Consider the following 18,216-nt stretch of genomic DNA (forward strand, 5'->3'; position numbering starts at 1 on the left):
AGGTTCAATTCCAGCCTTGGGTGACTGTGTGGAGTTTGCACATTCTCTCCGTGTCCCAAGTGGGTTTCCTCCGGGTGCTCCAGTTTCCTCCCACAGTCCAAAGATGTGCAGGTTAGGTGGGTCGGTCAAGTTAAATTGCCTCTTGGTGTCCCAAGATGTCTCGGTTGCATGGATTAACCATGATAAATGTGTGGGGTAACGGGGATAGGGCCTAAGGTCAATGAGTCAATGAGTCTGTGCAAACTTGATGGGCTGAATGGCCTCTTTCAGCACTGTAGGGATTCAATGATTCAATGACAGTATACAGTCCGGCAGCAAGATAAAACATTGCTGCTTACTTTCCCAGAATAAGTAGTCTCTCTTGAATGATTCTTGAGGAAACGTTTCTCCAAGTGCTCTGGACAAGAGGAAATACTGAATGTGTGTTTTCACATAATGCCTCAGCAGAATGGCAGAGGATAAAAGTACTTGAAGTAAGTTAAATGAATTTATCAGATTGCTCCTGTTGCTCTATATTTGTATATATTCACAATGAGACCAGAGCAAAGATCTCAAATTTGCCTTTCAAGACATCACCCACTACGTATTTCAGATTTCACAAAGTTTCATTATCCACCTTTGCAATTATCATCTAAACTTTCCAGTGTATAATTCTTTTAACTGGATGTACGATTTAGACTCAATTAGTCCTAATTATAGCTTGGAAGCCAGCAGTGAGGACCATTAATGGAGAGACGCTCACGCCCGAAGGTTATTTCAGCTTTTTGAAAGGAACAGCTTAAGCTGCTCGTATAGCCACTAACAAAGTCTTCATCACACTCCCAGCTAGTAATCCGAGAGGTTGCAATGACAGTGCAAATGCTCTTTCCAGGAGGCATTTCGAGATAATGTTCCTCATGTGTGGCTTGGACCAGTCGTCTGACATCAAAGGAGGGGAAACACATCCCATCTGACAAGAGTACAGGCTGGAGTGCAGAGGCTACAAGTTACAATTACAGCTAAGCAAACATCCCTGCCCTGGTTCTGCAGTATCTGGGAGAGATTTGAGCTTGAATAGAAAATAATAATCAGATCACGGTGGCCGAGATCATGTTGCGGGGATTATAATGTAGAATAATATAGCCATGGAAAGAGAATTTCATTTTTTTTCACCAATGCCAGTAGAAGGATGATTGAAAATTAGAACAGTGTTGAAATAGTTTTCATCCACTGACCTTGCAAGAGGAATTGCATCAGTTACAAGCAACACTGAGAATTATTTCCACTGGATGAGAAAAAGACAATTTAAATTGAACTTGTGATTTTAATGTGATGCTCAATGGAAATTGAAATAATTCTTTGCTGGTAATAAAATAACTAGACTTGTATGCTAGAGAATCATAGTGGGACTCGATAGAAGTATGATCATACATTTGTATGATGGGAAGATGACAGCGTTTTGCCTTCATTTACCCACTGTTTATAATAGCTTAAGACACTGTTTAAAAAATGCACATTCCTTCATGATTCCAACTCATTTTGTGTTCCCGAAAACAACAACAGAAAATGCTGGAAACATTCAGCATCTGTGGAATCCAGACCAATGAGTGTTTCAAGTGTAAACTCTTCGTGAACTGTTCGGATTAAAATTCTACACCTGAAGCATGAGTTATTCCACCCACTCTGCAAATGTTGACTGACCTGCTGAACATTTCAGCCTTTGTTTCAAATTTCCAGTTTCTGCAGGTTTTTCTTTGCGGACCTCTGAGGCTCATCTCTTTATTTTCCCATGATGGCACAGTGGATTTTACGGTGATGCAGTGGTTAGCACTGCTGCCTCACAGCGACAGGGACCCAGGCTTGATTCCCAGCTTGAGTCAATGTCTGTGTGGACCCTGCACATTCTCCCTGTGTCTGCGTGGGTTTCCTATGGGTGCTTAGTTTCCTCCTACAGTCTGAAAGATGTGCCGGTTAGGTGCACTGGCCTTGCTAAATTCTCCCTCAGTGCACCCAAACAGGCGCTGCAGTGTGGTGACCAAAGGATTTTCACAGTAACTTCATTGCAGTGTTAATGTAAGCCGCCGGCTTGTGACACGAATAAATAAATAAACTTTAAAACCACTAACTTCAAGTCCATTCAAGGCTTTGTGGCATAATGGTTAGCACTGCTGCTTCACAGTGCCAGGGTCTCAGGTTCAAATCCTGGCCTCAGGTCACTGTCTGTGTGAAGTTTCACATTCTCCCCATGTCTGTGCCCATTTGCTCCAGGTGCTCTGGTTCCCTCTCACAGTCCAAAGATGGGCAGGTTAGGTTGATTGGCCATGCTAAATTGAACTTAGTGTCAGGGAGCTTAGCAGGGTAAATGCATGGGGTTGTGGAAATAGGGCCTGGCTGGGATTGTAGTCGGTACAGACTCAATGGGCTGAATGGCGTCCTTCTGCACTGTAGGAACCTGTGATTTGTTTGCTTTCCTTCAATGGAACTGTATCGTTGTTGAGGATAAAGCAATTGTCTTTTGAGCAATTCTAATCTAGGGCTCAAGATTGTTACAGCAATAAACCCAAAAGAATAGCCTAGAGCCAGAATGTTACACCTCTCCGTTCTTGTCTTTGAACCAATGAACATGGAAATGATAAATTTTGTGCATTCCTCCTGGAAACAGTGGAGTCCTGAGGAATCCTTGCTAAAACAAACTCAGTCAGAATGATCTGTAATGGCACTTTATATGAAAATAAGTAAACATAAGAATTTTAGTTTCTTTTTGCTACTTGTCCCTGTTGGTGCTTCTCGACATTTCTCTACAGGGAGAAGGAGCAAGCTGGGTTTAATTTGCATGCGTGAGTTAAAATAATCTTCGTATTACTGCTCGAGATACACCAATTATTGTGTTGAAATGTTAGATTTTCAGCGGAGAGGTACATCAATGTTCACAAGGAATGAGTTCCATATGGTTGGAAATGTCGCCTGTTCAGAGTTCATTACTGCGAAGAAACATATTCACAATCACCAGGTTAACTGGAGAACCATTTACCAAATCCTTCCAAAAGATCCAAAATGGTGGAATACCCATCAGCATAAATAAACAGAAGTTGGATAATATAGTTTCTTCGGAGGTTTCAGAATGCTGTGGAATTTTCTGATGGCAGTCAGAACCTTTTCATCTGGAAGTTCACTAAATCTGAACCCATAAATTCACTGTTCATGAAATCTAAAGTAGAGTAAAATTTATTCATTATGTAAGGTTTACATTAATACTGCAATGAAGTTCTGTGAAATTCCCTTAGCTGCTGCTGTCCGGCACCTGTTCGGGTCAATGCACCCAAGCGGCACATCTTTCAGAATGTGGGAGGAAACCAGAGCACTCAGAGGAAACTCACGCAGACATGGGACAGTGAACCAAGCAGGAATCAAATCTGGCTCCCTCGTGCTGTGAGACAGCAGTGCTAACCACTGTGCTACTGTACTGCCCTAATGCGTTGCTCAAGTTTAGTTGTAAGCTCCATCAAGCTAGTTAATAGAACAGAGAGGCAGAGGCTGGTGCTTAACAAGGTGATCATAGCAAATGGTTCAGACAAAATCTTCAGGACTAGCAGGCTGCCATTTTGTAAATACAGGGGGCATTACTGAAATTTTCTTAGCCTAGCTTTTTACTTCTGAGTACCATTTGTTCAGAATACAATCTCTCACTTGTTTAAAAGTACATTTAGATCATTCACGCAAAACAATCTCAGTAATTAACTTCTGTGTGATGTAACCATTTTAGAGATAATATGAAATAGGTAAATATTTTAGGAGAGGGATATTATTTTTCAATTTTTTCAGGAAGCTAAGGGTAACAGATATAAAGGGAATGTATGAGCAATCGTGAGCATCCCAGTAAATAATGATCATGAAGCCAATCATATCTATTCATGTCTATCGAACAGTATCGCAGCATTGTTGCGATGCGGAAGGAGGCCATTTGGTCTATTGTTTCAGCACCAGCTCTCCAAACAAGCATCATAACTTGGTGCCTTTTTATCCCGTGCCTTTTCCCCGTACCCCTGCATGGCGTTCCTGTTCAAATAATCATCTAATATCCTCTTGAATTCCTCAGCTGAACTTGCCACCACCACTCTTCCAGGCACAGCAATTCAGACCTGAACAACCCCTGTGAAAAAGTTTTTTCTTGTCCTTCCATGTATAAAAGATGATGAGCAGCGTGACGACTTTGACCAGGCAATTGAGGTTGGCCTATTGGAATGCGAACTCCCTGATTAAGGGACAAATTGATGGGCCAGTCAGGGAGCCCATCTATGAACTATGAGGAGAGGCTGGATAAACTAGGCTTGTACTCGTTAGAGTTTAGAAGAATGAGGGGAGATCTCATTGAGACATATAAGATGATGAATGGGATGGATAGGATAGAGGTGGAGAGGCTCTTCCCGCTCAGAAAGGACAGTAGGACTAGAGGGCACAGCCTCAAGATAAAGGGGGGGTGGTTTAGAACGGAGTTGAGGAGGAACTTCTTCACTCAAAGGGTGGTGAATCTCTGGAATTCTCTGCCCGTTGAAGTGGTGGAGGCTGCCTCGCTAAATATTTTTAAGATGCGGGTTGATAGGTTTTTGATAGGCAAGGGGATTAAGGGTTACAGGGAGAGGGCGGGAATGTGGAACTGAGCCACGACAGATCAGCCATGATCTTATTGAATGGCGGGGCAGGCTCAAAGGGCTAGATGGCCTACCCCTGCTCCTATTTCTTATGTTCTTATGAGCCCCTTGCTTTCTATTTAACCAGGAGTATCAGTTCCTCTGGGACATCGAGTGTAGACTGCAAACTGAAAACACTCTGTATGCAATTGTCAGGGTAGTAAATCAAAGGATTTTGGTGAAGGGACTTCTTCCTCCGATGGCTTATTACAGGCACACAGTGAACAATCCACTTCAGATGGGTCGCTTTCATTTAATGCATCTTTGCTGATTGTGGAAGAACAATCCATGAAACACAAACAGAAAATGCTGGAAAACCTCAGCAGGTTTGACAGCATCTGTGGAGAGACAACGTTTGGGTGACTTTTCATCAGAGCTTCTCCCCTTGAGAAGCAGGTTCTGCCACAAGTGCGAGATGTGAAGTTACCAAGTCTCAGTGTGGGTTGGTTTTCAACATTGGTGTCTTTAGCAAAGCCACCAGTCAGTGATATTTTCCTCTCTTGGTGCCCTGCAGCAGCAATAATCAATGTTTGGGGTCTTCCTGTTAACCAAAGAACTAGACAACCCCTAAAGAGGCCATTTGTCCCATCACATCTGCACCTAATCTCTGAGAACAGATCACACCCAAGCCCTTCCCTCTGCCCTATCCCCTTAATCCTAACCTTAAACCACCCCTTAAACCACCTAACCTGCACATCTTTGCACACTAAGGGGCAATTTACTATGGTTAATCCACCTAACCAGCATATCTTTGCACACTAAGGGGCAATTAGCACGGTTAATCCACCTAACTTGCACATCTTTGGACACTAAGGGACAATTTACCATAGCTAATCCACTTAACCTACACATCTTTGGAGACTAAGGGGCAATTTAGCATGGTTAATACATCTAATCTGCACATCTTTGCACTGTGGGAGGAAACAGAAGCACCCGGAGGAAACCCACACTGACACCAACCTTGAAACAGGATGATCCACTGGTCATATGGCTACAGCTACCTCACCACACAGAAAGCCTTAAGCATGGGACTATCTCCCGTCCATATTATTATAGTATTATTTATTATTCATAATATCTGGTATAATCTGGGAATTGTAGACCAGTAAGCCTCAAACCTGTTGTGGGCAAAGTTTTGGAAAGAATTATAAGGGATAGGATTTATAATCATCTAGAGGGAAATAAATTGATTAGGGATAGTCAACAGCGCTTTGTGAAGGGTCGTGCCTCACAAACCTTATCGAGTTTTTTGAAAAGGCGACTGAAGAGGTGGATAAGGGTAAGGCAGTTGACGTGGTGTATATGGATTTTAGCAAAGCATTTCATAAGGTTCCCCATGGTAGGCTATTGCAGAAAATGCAGATGCATGGGATTGACGGTGATTTAGCAGTTTGGATCAGGAATTGGTTAGCTGATAGAAGACAGAGGGTGGTGGTTGATGGGAAATATTCAACCTGGAGTTCCGTTACAAGTGGTGTACCTCAAGGATCTGTTTTGGGGCCACTGTTGTTTGTCATTTTTATAAATAACCTAGATGAGGGTGTAGAAGGATGGATTAGTGAATTTGCTGACGACACCAAAGTTGGAGGAGTTGTAGACAGTGAGGATGGATGTTACAGTTTGCAGACGGACATAGATAAGCTGCAGAGCTGGGCCAAGAGGCGGCAGATGGAGTTTAATACGGAAAAGAGTGAGGTGATTCACTTTGGTAAGAGTAACAGGAGTACAGAATATAGGGCTAATGGAAGGACTCTTAGTAGTGTTGACCAGCAGAGAGATCTCGGGGTACATGTGCATAACTCCCTGAAAGTTGGCACCCAGGTTGATAAGGTTGTTAAGAAGGCGTACGGTGTGTTAGCTTTTATTGGTAGAGGGATTGAATTTCGGAGTCGTGAGGTCATGTTACAACTGTACAAAACTCTGGTGTGGCTGCACTTGGAGTACTGTGTACAGTTCTGGTCACCACATTATAAGAAAGACGTGGAGGCATTGGAAAGGGTGCAGAGGAGGTTTATCAGGATGTTGCTTGGTATGGTGGGAAGGTCTTATGAGGAAAGGCTGAGGGACTTGAGGTTATTTTCATTGGAGAGAAGAAGGATACGAGGTGACCTGATTGAGGCATACAGGATGATCAAAGGATTGGATAGGGTGGACAGTGAGAGACTTTTACCTCGGATGGTGATGGCTAACACAAGGGGACATAGCTGTAAATTAAGGGGTGGTAATTATAAGACGGATGTCAGAGGTAGGTTCTTTACTCAGAGGGTAGTAAGGTCGTGGAATGCCCTGCCTGCAGCAGTTGTGGACTCGCCAACTTTAAGGGCATTCAAATGGTCAGTGGATAGGCATATAGATAACATTGGAATAGTTTAGGTTAGAGGGTCATTAGATTGGTTCCAGTGGTCGGCGCAACATCGAGGGCCGAAGGGCCTGTACTGCGCTGTAATGTTCTATGTTCTATAATGATCTGTGACTCGTTACAAAAAAGACCTGTGGACCATAAAAAGATACTTCACGCCAATCCAGTTATTAGTTGGGAATAGTTATTGTGAATCCTCACGTTTGCAATAGACGGACCTCACTTTCATATGTTTAGAATTTAGATTGAGTTTTGAGCAAGCAAATATTAAAGGAATGTGAAAGAAAGTTAAACAACCCTCCTCAGCTTGTTAAACATTTCAAATTCAGAGCAAAAGGCTCAGCCAAAAAAATATATAACACCTCTGAATTTTAAACCATGTCATAGATAGTTCAAGTATATGGAACATTATTATTTTTGCAGATTTCGTTTTCAACTTTTATATGGTCAGTCAGGCTGGATGTTCAGTTCCCCATTGCCAACCTACCGAGTCAAGGGTCTGTTTGCTTGATCGATGATGGAAACTCTTTTCCTCATGTACCTAAATCCAAGTTAACAGTTTGGCATGCCGGCATTGGCAGAGTTTAATTGGTAAGAACTGGCAGCAATGCATTACTTTCAAAGTCATTTGGAACCAGGTGAAAAGGAACCCAATCTCCAAAAATGGTTCTTCTGTTCCAGCTCCAAACTGTAAGAGTTAATTGCTAGTCAATTATCAGTAACACCTTGGAGTACCAAGGGCCTGTTAACTTTATGCCAAAAACCTTAACCTTGTCTATGGCTGGGACTCTTTGGTCCTGCTGCAGTGAACAGGGTTTTGGCAGTGGGCCGGGTACAGACGAAATTGGAGAGTCTCTCCCAATGCATTAGATTAAAGAGTCTGTTGTTGAAGATAGTCATGTCCTCTTAACTTCCTCTTAGAGTGGCACGGTGGCACATGATTAGTACTGCTGTCTCACAGCTCCAGGGACCTGGGTTCAATTCCCAGTTTGGGTTGCTGTCTGTGTGGAGTTTGCATGTTTTCCCCATATCTGCGTGTGTTTTCTCTGGGTGCTCTGGTTTCCTCCCACATTCCAAAGATGTGTGGGTTAGGTGGCTTGGCCTTGCTAAATTACCCCTTAGTGTCAGGGAGGCTAGGAGGGTAAATGCATGAGGTTATGTGGATACGGCCTGGGTGGGATTGCGGCCGGTGCAAACTTGATGGGCCAAATGGCATCTTCTGCACTGTAGGACTCTATGATTTTATGGTTTAAATGCTAACATGTCCCTCCAAATTTTAAATATTTCTTAAGTGAAATAATCGTAATAATTAACATTAAATATTTAGTAGTTTCTTTTTACCTGTGAAAAATGGTTTCCTTAAAATTGTTCTTTTTAAAGTTTATTTACGAGCAGGCTTACATGAAAATCCCCATGTCGCCACATCCCGGCACCTTTTCGGGTACACTGAGGGAGAATTTAGCATGGCCAATGCACTTAACCAATTGACAATCAGCGTAGGAGGAAACCAGAGCACCCAGAGGAAACCCACGCAGACCCAGGGAGAACGTGCAAACTCCACACCAGGCAGTGACCCAAACCAGGAATCAAACCCAGGTCTGGGTATGGAGACAGAAATAGAAATCTGACAGGTTTTAGACAGGGAATTTGGAAAGTGGAAGAGAAGTATATGTAGGATTAGCCAGTGAAACATACATTTATATAGAAATTATAGCAGTGAAAAAGAGTGTCTGGTCAGTCTATTTGGTTTTAATCGTCAACATGCGCCATAATTCTAATCTCCTGAACCCATCCTGTCCCCACAACCTTTAATCCTCTTTTCTATCAACGATCTATCGATTTCACTTCTCTGTGGATGGATTTTGACTCTTTCCAGTCACCCAAGGCTGGAATCGAACCTGGGTCCCTGCCACTGTGAGGCAAGAGTGTCAACCACTGTAACACCGTGCCGCCCTCTTGATGCTAACATTCTCTGTACACTAGACTCAATCTGTTCTTGCATTATTACAGTGTAAGTAGACCATGATGTTAAAGGACATACAGTAGTGCTGCGCTGTCTCTCCAGCAGTGAGGACCATATATTGTGCGGGTGTGTCCAATGCACAGGTCTTACTTACATCATTTAGGACAACTCTGCATTCACGGCTTACCACAGATTCATCTTTTCATACCATCAATCGAGTATACATTAAAAGAAAATATTATGGTTGGGACAGTTTTATTTCAGACCACTGATTGTCAATGTGGAGGATTTTTCAATACCCCTCACCTCTTCATATCAAATCGACCTGCTGCTTTTTCCTTTCTAATATCTTGTAAACGTCGAGATCAGAGATTAGCGTTCAGAATCACACAGGGACATTTATCTTCATGACCTTGGCTTATCAACAGCAGCGGGAGCTTAATAAAGGAATTCAGAAATCATACGTGCACATGTGTGGTCAGATGAAGTGTTGAACTCAGGTTGTCAAAAACAGCAACATGGAACCTTCCGGATAAAGGCAAAGGCACGGAGAAATATTTAACCATTACCTTGAGAGCTGTTGCTACCTGGGGGTGATTCCGAAGCAAGAAGCTAATGACAGGTTCAAATTACTGCCCATCAATGTCAGAGCAACACTCAAATGGACAAAACCTGTCACCTGAACTGACATCAGATTCTAATCCTGATATCATTCCAGGAAAGCTTATCAAAGCGGTTGTGATTATAGGGTGTACAGTTCCCACTCACCTCGGACAACGTTGTCGCCAATTCATCTCTCTCCAATCAGTACAGTATATTTTAGAAAGAAATATTGTGGTTAGAAGAGTTTCATTTTAGACTGCTGACTGTAAATGTAATGGATCCTTCAATACTTCTCATCTCTTTATAGATTGCTTACTTTTCCATCCAATATCTGTGATCACAGTTCAAAATCTTGAGAGGAGCAATTATGTCTGTGTGGAGTTTGCACATTCTCCCTGTGTCTGCATGGGTTTCCTCCCACTCTCCAAAGATGTGTGGGTTGGGTGGATTGGCCACATTAAATTGCCCCTTGGTGTCAGGGGGACTAGCTAGGGTAAATGCATGGGGTTAAGGGGATTGGGTCTGAGTGGAATTGTGGTCGGTGCAGACTCGATGGGCTGAATGGCCTTCTTCTGCACTGTATGATTCTATCTTCATGATCCTGGACATATATAATGATAATTTTATTTTGGTAGTTTTATTCCTTTTCTTCTTTCTTTCACTTGTACCTATCGATCGTGAGGAATCAATAACTTGCTTCTATGTTGTCAATTGACATTCCACAGTGAAAGATTAATTATTTTGATTTCCTTTCTTATGCAAGATTATGGCAAAAACACTTGTTGTTGATGACTGGGGAACTGAGGCCAGTATCTATTTACAGGCGATATAATGGGTACCTGGAAGTGATTACCAAGCTGTAATCTCCTCAAGGGTTTCAGATGTCAGCATAAACTGCATGAGCAATGCCTGAGAGGCTTGTAACCATCATCTTAACCTCAAACTGAGATTACATTCTGGAAATCACTGCCATGTGTAACATTTTTTCATTTATATATATAGGATGTACAAAGGAATTTGGATACTTTTTTGACAATGCTGAGTACCGTAGCAGTCACCACTGTGTCATACAATTAATGCAAATCAACATCCGCAGCACAGGATTTATGCTGGTTACTCAATCGCGGTCTCTTATTGTGGGATAATCCATTGTAGATACGATTGTCTTATTTTCTGGTGATAAGTTCTTATGGCACAAAGCTAATGCTGGAAATACTTAACATATCAGCCAGCGTGGGAACATATGAGCAGAAGTCAGCATTTGGCCCTTCAAACCTGATATACCATTCAGTTAAATCATGACTAATCTTCAGGAATCTGATAGAGAGCATTTCATGAAGGAGGGTCTCACAATGCTAATCCATTTTCATACAATTCTGCAAAAGGAGGCCATTCAACCCATCGAGTTTGCACCGCCCACAATCCCACCAATCCCCATAACCTTATGCATTTACCCTAGCTAATCCCCCTGATACTCAGGGGCAATTTAGCATGGTCAATCTACCTAACTTGGAATTTGGGTGGAAACCAGAGCTCCCGGAGGAAACCCACGCAGACACGGGGAGAATGTGCAAACTCCACACAGAAAGTGGCCCAAGCCAAGAATCAAACCCAGGTCCCTGGTGCTGTGAGGCAGCAGTGCAATACAAGCATTTTATCTTTCAGGTACAGATTACTATTCTTCTTTCTATTTTCCATTATAGTTTCTAGTTTATTTATTAGTGTCACAGGTAGGCTTACATTAACACTGAAATGAAGTTATTATGAAAATCCTCTAATCGCCACACTCCAACTTCTGTTTGGGTATACTGAGGGAGAATTTATCATGGCCAATGCACCTAGCCTGCATGTCTTTCGGACTATGGAAAGAAATCAGAGCACCTGGAGGAAACCCATGCAGACATGGGGAGAACATGTGAACTCTACACAGACAGTTACCCGAAGCCAGAATTGAACCCAAGTCCCTGGCGCTGCAAAGCAGCAGTGCTAACCACTGTGGCACCACGCTCTCTCCGATAGTAAAGAGACATGCTGTTATATAGAGAATTAAGACACTTGCCTGTTGAAACTTTGCATCTTGCACTCATCAGGATCACTACTCAAGATAAATTAACTGAAAAAGGAAAAAGAGTAATGAAGTGTATGATTTTCAGTGCTAGGGTGATGACAGGTTGAGGGATTCACTGGTTTGCCTGGGTGGGGGTGAGGAACAATTCCTGATCCTCCTAGGTCATAGAGAACTACAAAGGTTCTTAATGTATGGGTTCAATCCTGCTTGCATTGTTTTATCCTCTGAGTTTCTCCAATTCCAGAAGTATGGCTAACATGAGCTAATGTTAAATAGGAGGCACATCATCTCCTTAAATAGATTTCAGTGACTTACCTACTTCCTGAGAGCAGATTGCTTGTCCACCTTGCCCGCTTGTGCCATTTCTTTTAGAACTGGGCAAGACAGTGGCACAATGGTAGCACTGCTACCTCACAGTGTCAGGGACCCAGGTTTAGTTCTGGCTTGGGTGATTGTCTGTGCGGAGTTTGCACATTCTCTCCGTGTCTATGGGGGTTTCCACTGGGTGCTTCTGTCTCGTCCCACAGCCCAAAGATGTGTGGGTTAGGTAGATTGGCCAATCTAAATTTGTCCCTTAATGTTTAGCAAGGTAAACATTGGGATTACGGGGAAATGCCTGGGTGGGATTGTTTTGTGTGCAGGCCTGATGGGCTGAATAGCCTCCTTCTGCACTGTAGGAATTCTATGGATTCTATTCTATGGAAGTAGCTGAGCTCGAGGCAGAATTGGATTTGCAATTAGTTACATTTTCTCTTCTCACCTGACCCTTACCCACCTGTTTTTTGATGGTTAATATAAGGATAATTGAGGGTGAATTTTCCTTTTGAAGGTGAAAATATGATATATTTGCTTTTCGGAAGGCTTGCTGAGAAAGAAGTCGGCAATATTGACTCTTTAGATTTTTTTTACAGGTGCCAGGAAGATAAGTTTGGGGTTATATGCCAAGGTTAAAGGTCAAAAGGCACAAAGCTGGAAAGCAATTTCTGTTCAAATATACAAAGGAAGTGTTCCAAAACCTTTTCTCCGCGGACGATGACTGAGCATATAATCAGACCATAAATTACTTTGAGATTCTGGACAAAAGAGTTTAAATTTCCTTACACCCATAAATAAACAGAACCTAATTTGTAAATATAAAGTTTAAGGTCAAGTGACAAATTTCCCATTCTCCCTGTTGAAATATGTTCCATCTAGATCTCTTTCAATCATCACTTTTGCCATTAATGTTATGGGTTCTCTACAAAAATAAAGCAGTGGGTAATTCACTTTCCATGTCACATTGAATTCTGATGCTTTCATTGTACTGTCAACTGCTGAACCTTCCCTTTGAAAGCAGATGAGAAATCTGTTGTTCAAATTCATAACTGTGCCTGTGACAGAAAATGGATATTTTACTATCTCACTACATTATACAATCACGTTATAATGCACTTTTAACAGTTACAGATCCCCAAAAATGTGCGTTTACTTAAATCACTGTTTTTGTGATCATTGCTCAATGTTTTATGTATCATTGAAGATCAATGTTCAGCAAATTAAAATGAATATATTTATAATTATAATGCTCCATTCTTTCCTACTAAAGTTTGATGACACAGATACAATGGTTGCTGCTTCAATTTATGGAATTTAGTTCAGGAGTGCAGCTAATATTGTGGAAGCACAGGTTATTATATATTGCTGAATTATAGATTCATAGATACATAGAATCCTTACAGTGCAGAAGGAGGCCATTTGGCCCATCGAGCCTGCATGAACAACAATCCCACCCAGGCCCTATTCTCCTATTCCAGTGTATTTACCCTGTTAAATGCCCTGATGCTAAGGAACAATTTAGCATGGCGAATCAACCTGCATAGCTTTAGACTGGAGGAAACCAGAGCACTCAGAGGGAACCCTTGCAAACACAGGGAGAATGTGCAAACTCCACAGTCAGTCACTCAAGGCTGGAAGTGAACCTGAGTCCCTGGCATTGGGAGGCAGCAGTGTTAACCACTGTGGTACAATGCCACCCCCGTAGTAAAGAGATATGCTATTATGTAGAGAATAAAGAGGCATGCTATTGAAATTTTGCATCTTGCACTAATCAGGATCAAGATAAACTAACTATAAAAGGAAATGGAATAATGAGGTGTTAGTGTGATAACATGTATGTAGGCTATATATCCCAACGACAGTTCATATCAAACAGCACGTTCTTTCAGTTTTTCACCATAGGCAAACTACTGATCATGATGAACCAATCCATGCTTATAAAACCCAAAGGTCTCTGGCCTTGCCTGCAGCTAGGATTTTCCAGTCCCGCTGCTGTGAATGGAGATTTGGCTGAGCGGCAAATTCTCCGTTCTCAGTGGTGGCTGAGTGTGAATGGTCAGCAAATTCCAGCCACGGTGTCCAACATTAGATGTGATTCTGCAGTTGGACAACACTTGCTAAACAATCCTAATTGTGCCCAGAATTACAATGAAAACCAATTTAAAATTGTCAGTTGGGTTCACAGTGTGACTCACTTACATATCCTATTAGCCATGCATTTTCAAAGATAGAGCCCTGTCTGCTACAGACAGAAGGAGTATGCCCGTCTTTTCCAACTAAACAAAAGCTTGGAGGAGCACCATTTGCTGGTTCATTTCCCATGGCAACGCTGTGACCAATTAGAGTCGACCACCCTGGCTTGAATTTGAATCAAAATCTTGTCAGTTGACAGTTAACTGTTATCCGCTGCATTGCATGACAATGCCTCTACCATGCAGAATCAACGTGCCAACAAATCAGCACTCTCTTCTCATGCCACATAAATTATTGTTGCTTTTACTGTTTGGTCACCTTGCGAATCTGTCCTGATGAAATGACATTTTGCCAACTTCTGCTAAAGATTCCACCCACCATTCCAAGTCAAGAAGGTGTGCAGCTTGAAGGAGAACTTGTAGGTGGTGGTGTTCCCATGTCCCTCTAGATGGTGGGGTTTGGAAAGTGCCGTCAAAGGAGCCAAAATTGCCACAGAATGATAGGAAGATAGGGAGGACCAAGATTTAATTCCCAGTAGGTTTTGAGTCGGCATCAATGTAGCAGTAAGGTTGCTATGATTGGCCACAGGAATCCGAACGTAATCCAGCTACTTCAGCTGTAAATTTGTGTGGGTTTGCATAGCTTGTTAACCAGCTACCATTCATAATGGAGTCCTACACAACAGCACAGCTAATCAAACAGTATGTCAAAGAATGACAAAGCCTTGAAGAAAATTAGAGAGTGGGAATTGAGCATGTTGTGCATATTACCTGGATTCCCCTGTTTTGGTATTTATGGCTTTAACAGCAGTGAGTTTACAACAAAGGGTTCGAGTTTCAGTAGCAGGTGCTGTTGTGAATATTAACAGTCAGTGAAATGATTTCATATCCGCTTTCAAAGAGAAGATTCAGAATTTTTTTTTTAAAGTTAAAGTTTATTTATTTGTCACAAGTAAGGCTCACATTAACACTGAAATGAAGTTACTGTGAAACTCCTCCTGGTTGCCACACTCTGGCGCCTGTTTGGGTCAATGCACCGAACCAGCACAACTTTCAGACTGTGGGAGGAATCCAGAGCACCCGGAAGAAACCCACGCAGACACGGGGAGAACGTACAAATTCCACACAGACAGTGACCCAAGCCGAGAATTGAACCTGGGTCCCTGGCACTGTGAGGCAGCAGTGCTTGCCACTGTGCCCCCTACCCCCTGTCCCCCTGCCTTCCCCCCCACCCATAAACAATGTGAGGCAACCCATCTGTACCACTCTCCTAGGTAGCGCATTCCAGACCATCACCTCTCTCTGGGTAAGAAAAATCACATCCCCCCCGAACCTCCTGTCCCTCATCTTGAACCTATGTCCCATTGTGACTGACTCTTCAGCTAAGAGGAACAGCTGCTCCTTATCCATTCTGTTCATGTCTCTCATAATCTTGAACACCTCAATCAGGTCGCCTCCTCCGTCTCCTCTGCTCCAACGAAACCAAACTAAGCCCACGCAACCTGTCTTCATAACTTAAATGTTCCATCCCAGGCAGCATCCTGGTGAATCTTGTCTGCGCCCCCTCCAGTACAATCACATCCTTTCAATAATGTGGCCAGAACTGCATACAGTAATTTAACTATGGCCTCACCAAAGTTTACAACATGACTTCCCTGCTTTTGTAACCTATGCCTCAACTGATAAAGGCAGTTGTCTCATACGCCTTTTTATCATCCTAGTAATATGCCCTTCCGCTTTCAAAGATCGGTGGACAAATACTCCAAGGTCCCTTTGTTCCACAGAACTTCCTAGTGTCCTCCCATCCATTGAATACTTCCTTGTCAAATTACTCCTTGCAAGATGTATCACCTCACACTTTTCAGGGTTGAATTCCATTTGCCCATTTGACCATTCTGACTATAGCCAAAGACACTCCGCTTCACTGTTAACCACCTGTCCAATCTTTGTGTCATCCGCATTCTTACTAATTCTATCTCCCACATAATCATCAATGTCATTTATGTAAATAATGAATAATAGGGGGCCCAGTGCAGATCCTTGATGCATGCCACTGGACACTAACTTACAGTTGCTAAAGTAGCGTTCTGTTATCACCCTCTGTCTCCTACAACTGAGCCAATTTTGAATCCACTTTATCAAATTACCCTGAATCCCATGTGAATTCACCTTCTTCACATGCTTCCCATGTGGGATCTTGTCAAAGGTTTTGCTGAAATCCATATAAACTGCATCAACCCTACTACCCTTATCTACACACCTGGACACCTCCTGAAAAAATACAATCAAATTTGTTAGGCATAACCTACCTCTGACAAAGCCATGTTGACTATCCCTGATCAAGCTTTGTCTCTCCAAATGGAGACAGATACTTTTCTTCAGAAGTTTCTGTAATAGTTACCCTACCACTGATGACTTGCTGGTCTTTAGTTCCCTGGTTTACCTCTACAAACTTCTTAAATATCGAAACCACATTAGCTGATCTCCAGTCGTCTGGCACCTCTCCTGCCATGATTAAACCCTTTAAGTTTAAAAACTTCATGTAGAAAAAGAAATTAAGCAAATAATTCCCTACCCTTGCCTAAACAATGAGTTTCAATTTAATTTGATTTGGAAATGTCTACCAGGACTTACCCACCAATCAGCTGCGTCCATTGGTCTCATGTCACTTTCGGGCCTGTAATGTCTGTGCCCTTTGGTTTTGGTCAGAGGAGGAGGGAGAGAGGGAAATGCTGGCGTAAAGTTTCAGCCTTAACTGCTCCTTAACCAGTTCTCCCACTTCCCATTTTTCAGTAGAGGTGACTGCGCCAACTTCTCCCAGAATCCTCCAGTGAAATCTCTCTGCTGCCTCTGCTCGATGTTACTGGTAAAATGGCGGAGCTGAAATTAATTTATGTTGAGTACATTTTAACAAGGGGAATGGAACATTTGCCACCTGAATTCTGGAATCATTGACCTAGCCTTATGCTGGAGTCCCCCGCCCGCACTCCAACCTTCTTTCTCTCTGCTTCGCTTCTGGGCCATTCTCTAATCTCATCTCCCTTTCCACTGTCTTACTTTCCCTTTTATTGAGTTCTCCAAAACGAAACTGACACATCGAGTTCAACTGCAAATCACTGCCCATGTAACTTTAAGTGGTGCTGGCCTCGCACAAACTTGGGTCCCTATTGTTACAGTCAGCTGTGTGCTTAGTGCTGGCTCCACACAGCAATTATACAAATTAATAGGTAGCCTGTGGTTGATGTGCTGCTGGCATGAGAAACAATGGACGCCAGTTAATCACACATCATGTTCTCTGCACCCACTTTTGAGGGTTATTCAATTTTCTCCTCATAGATTTGAAACATGCATCAGTGTAATGGGCTGAGCAAATTAAAGCAAAGATGTTAGGGGAGGGGTGAGTGGCAGCACCCCCCCCCTCCCCCACCCATCATCCCTCAAGGTCCAACCAATTGGCACTGCCCTCTCTGACTCCATCCCTTGGATCTGCCCGATGCCCAGTGGGCAGTGCTAAGGTGCCCCCCTGGCCAGTTTTGTCCTTGGGCAGAGCCAGAGGTCAGGCTGGCACTGCCAAGGGAGCAACTCCCCCCCCCCATTACCCCCGACCTCCTGTGGAGAGGGCCTTCACGGCCTCTGCTTCCTCCAGTGGGGCCGGCCATCTATTCCCCGTTAGTGGGAGCAGGAGTAAACTCCACTGGAGTGAAATATTTAAATCAGCTCTGCACCAATAACCGGCAGGGAGCTGTGGACTCCAAAAAACATGGAGCCGGAGAGCATGGCGCCCAGCAGGGAGCCTGCTAAACTGCCTCTGCTGACGTCTCCCCCACTACGTTGCACTGTTAGAGCAGCGCAGTAGACTGGGAGAATCGTCCCCTACAAGTTAATGATTTCACTTTCTTGAGCCGTGCTCAAAATGATCGATTGTTGTTTCCAGAATTGAAAAACTCAAATGTTTAATTCCAGCCTGGGCTATTAAAGAGTGAATGGCAAATGCATTAGTGTATCTTGAAGAAAAGCAAGAATCACAAAGAAAGATTGACTAAAATGAG

Source organism: Carcharhinus amblyrhynchos, chromosome 21 (genome assembly GCF_965287045.1).
Source record: "Carcharhinus amblyrhynchos chromosome 21, sCarAmb.v2.hapA, whole genome shotgun sequence".
NCBI classification, from domain to species: domain Eukaryota; kingdom Metazoa; phylum Chordata; class Chondrichthyes; order Carcharhiniformes; family Carcharhinidae; genus Carcharhinus; species Carcharhinus amblyrhynchos.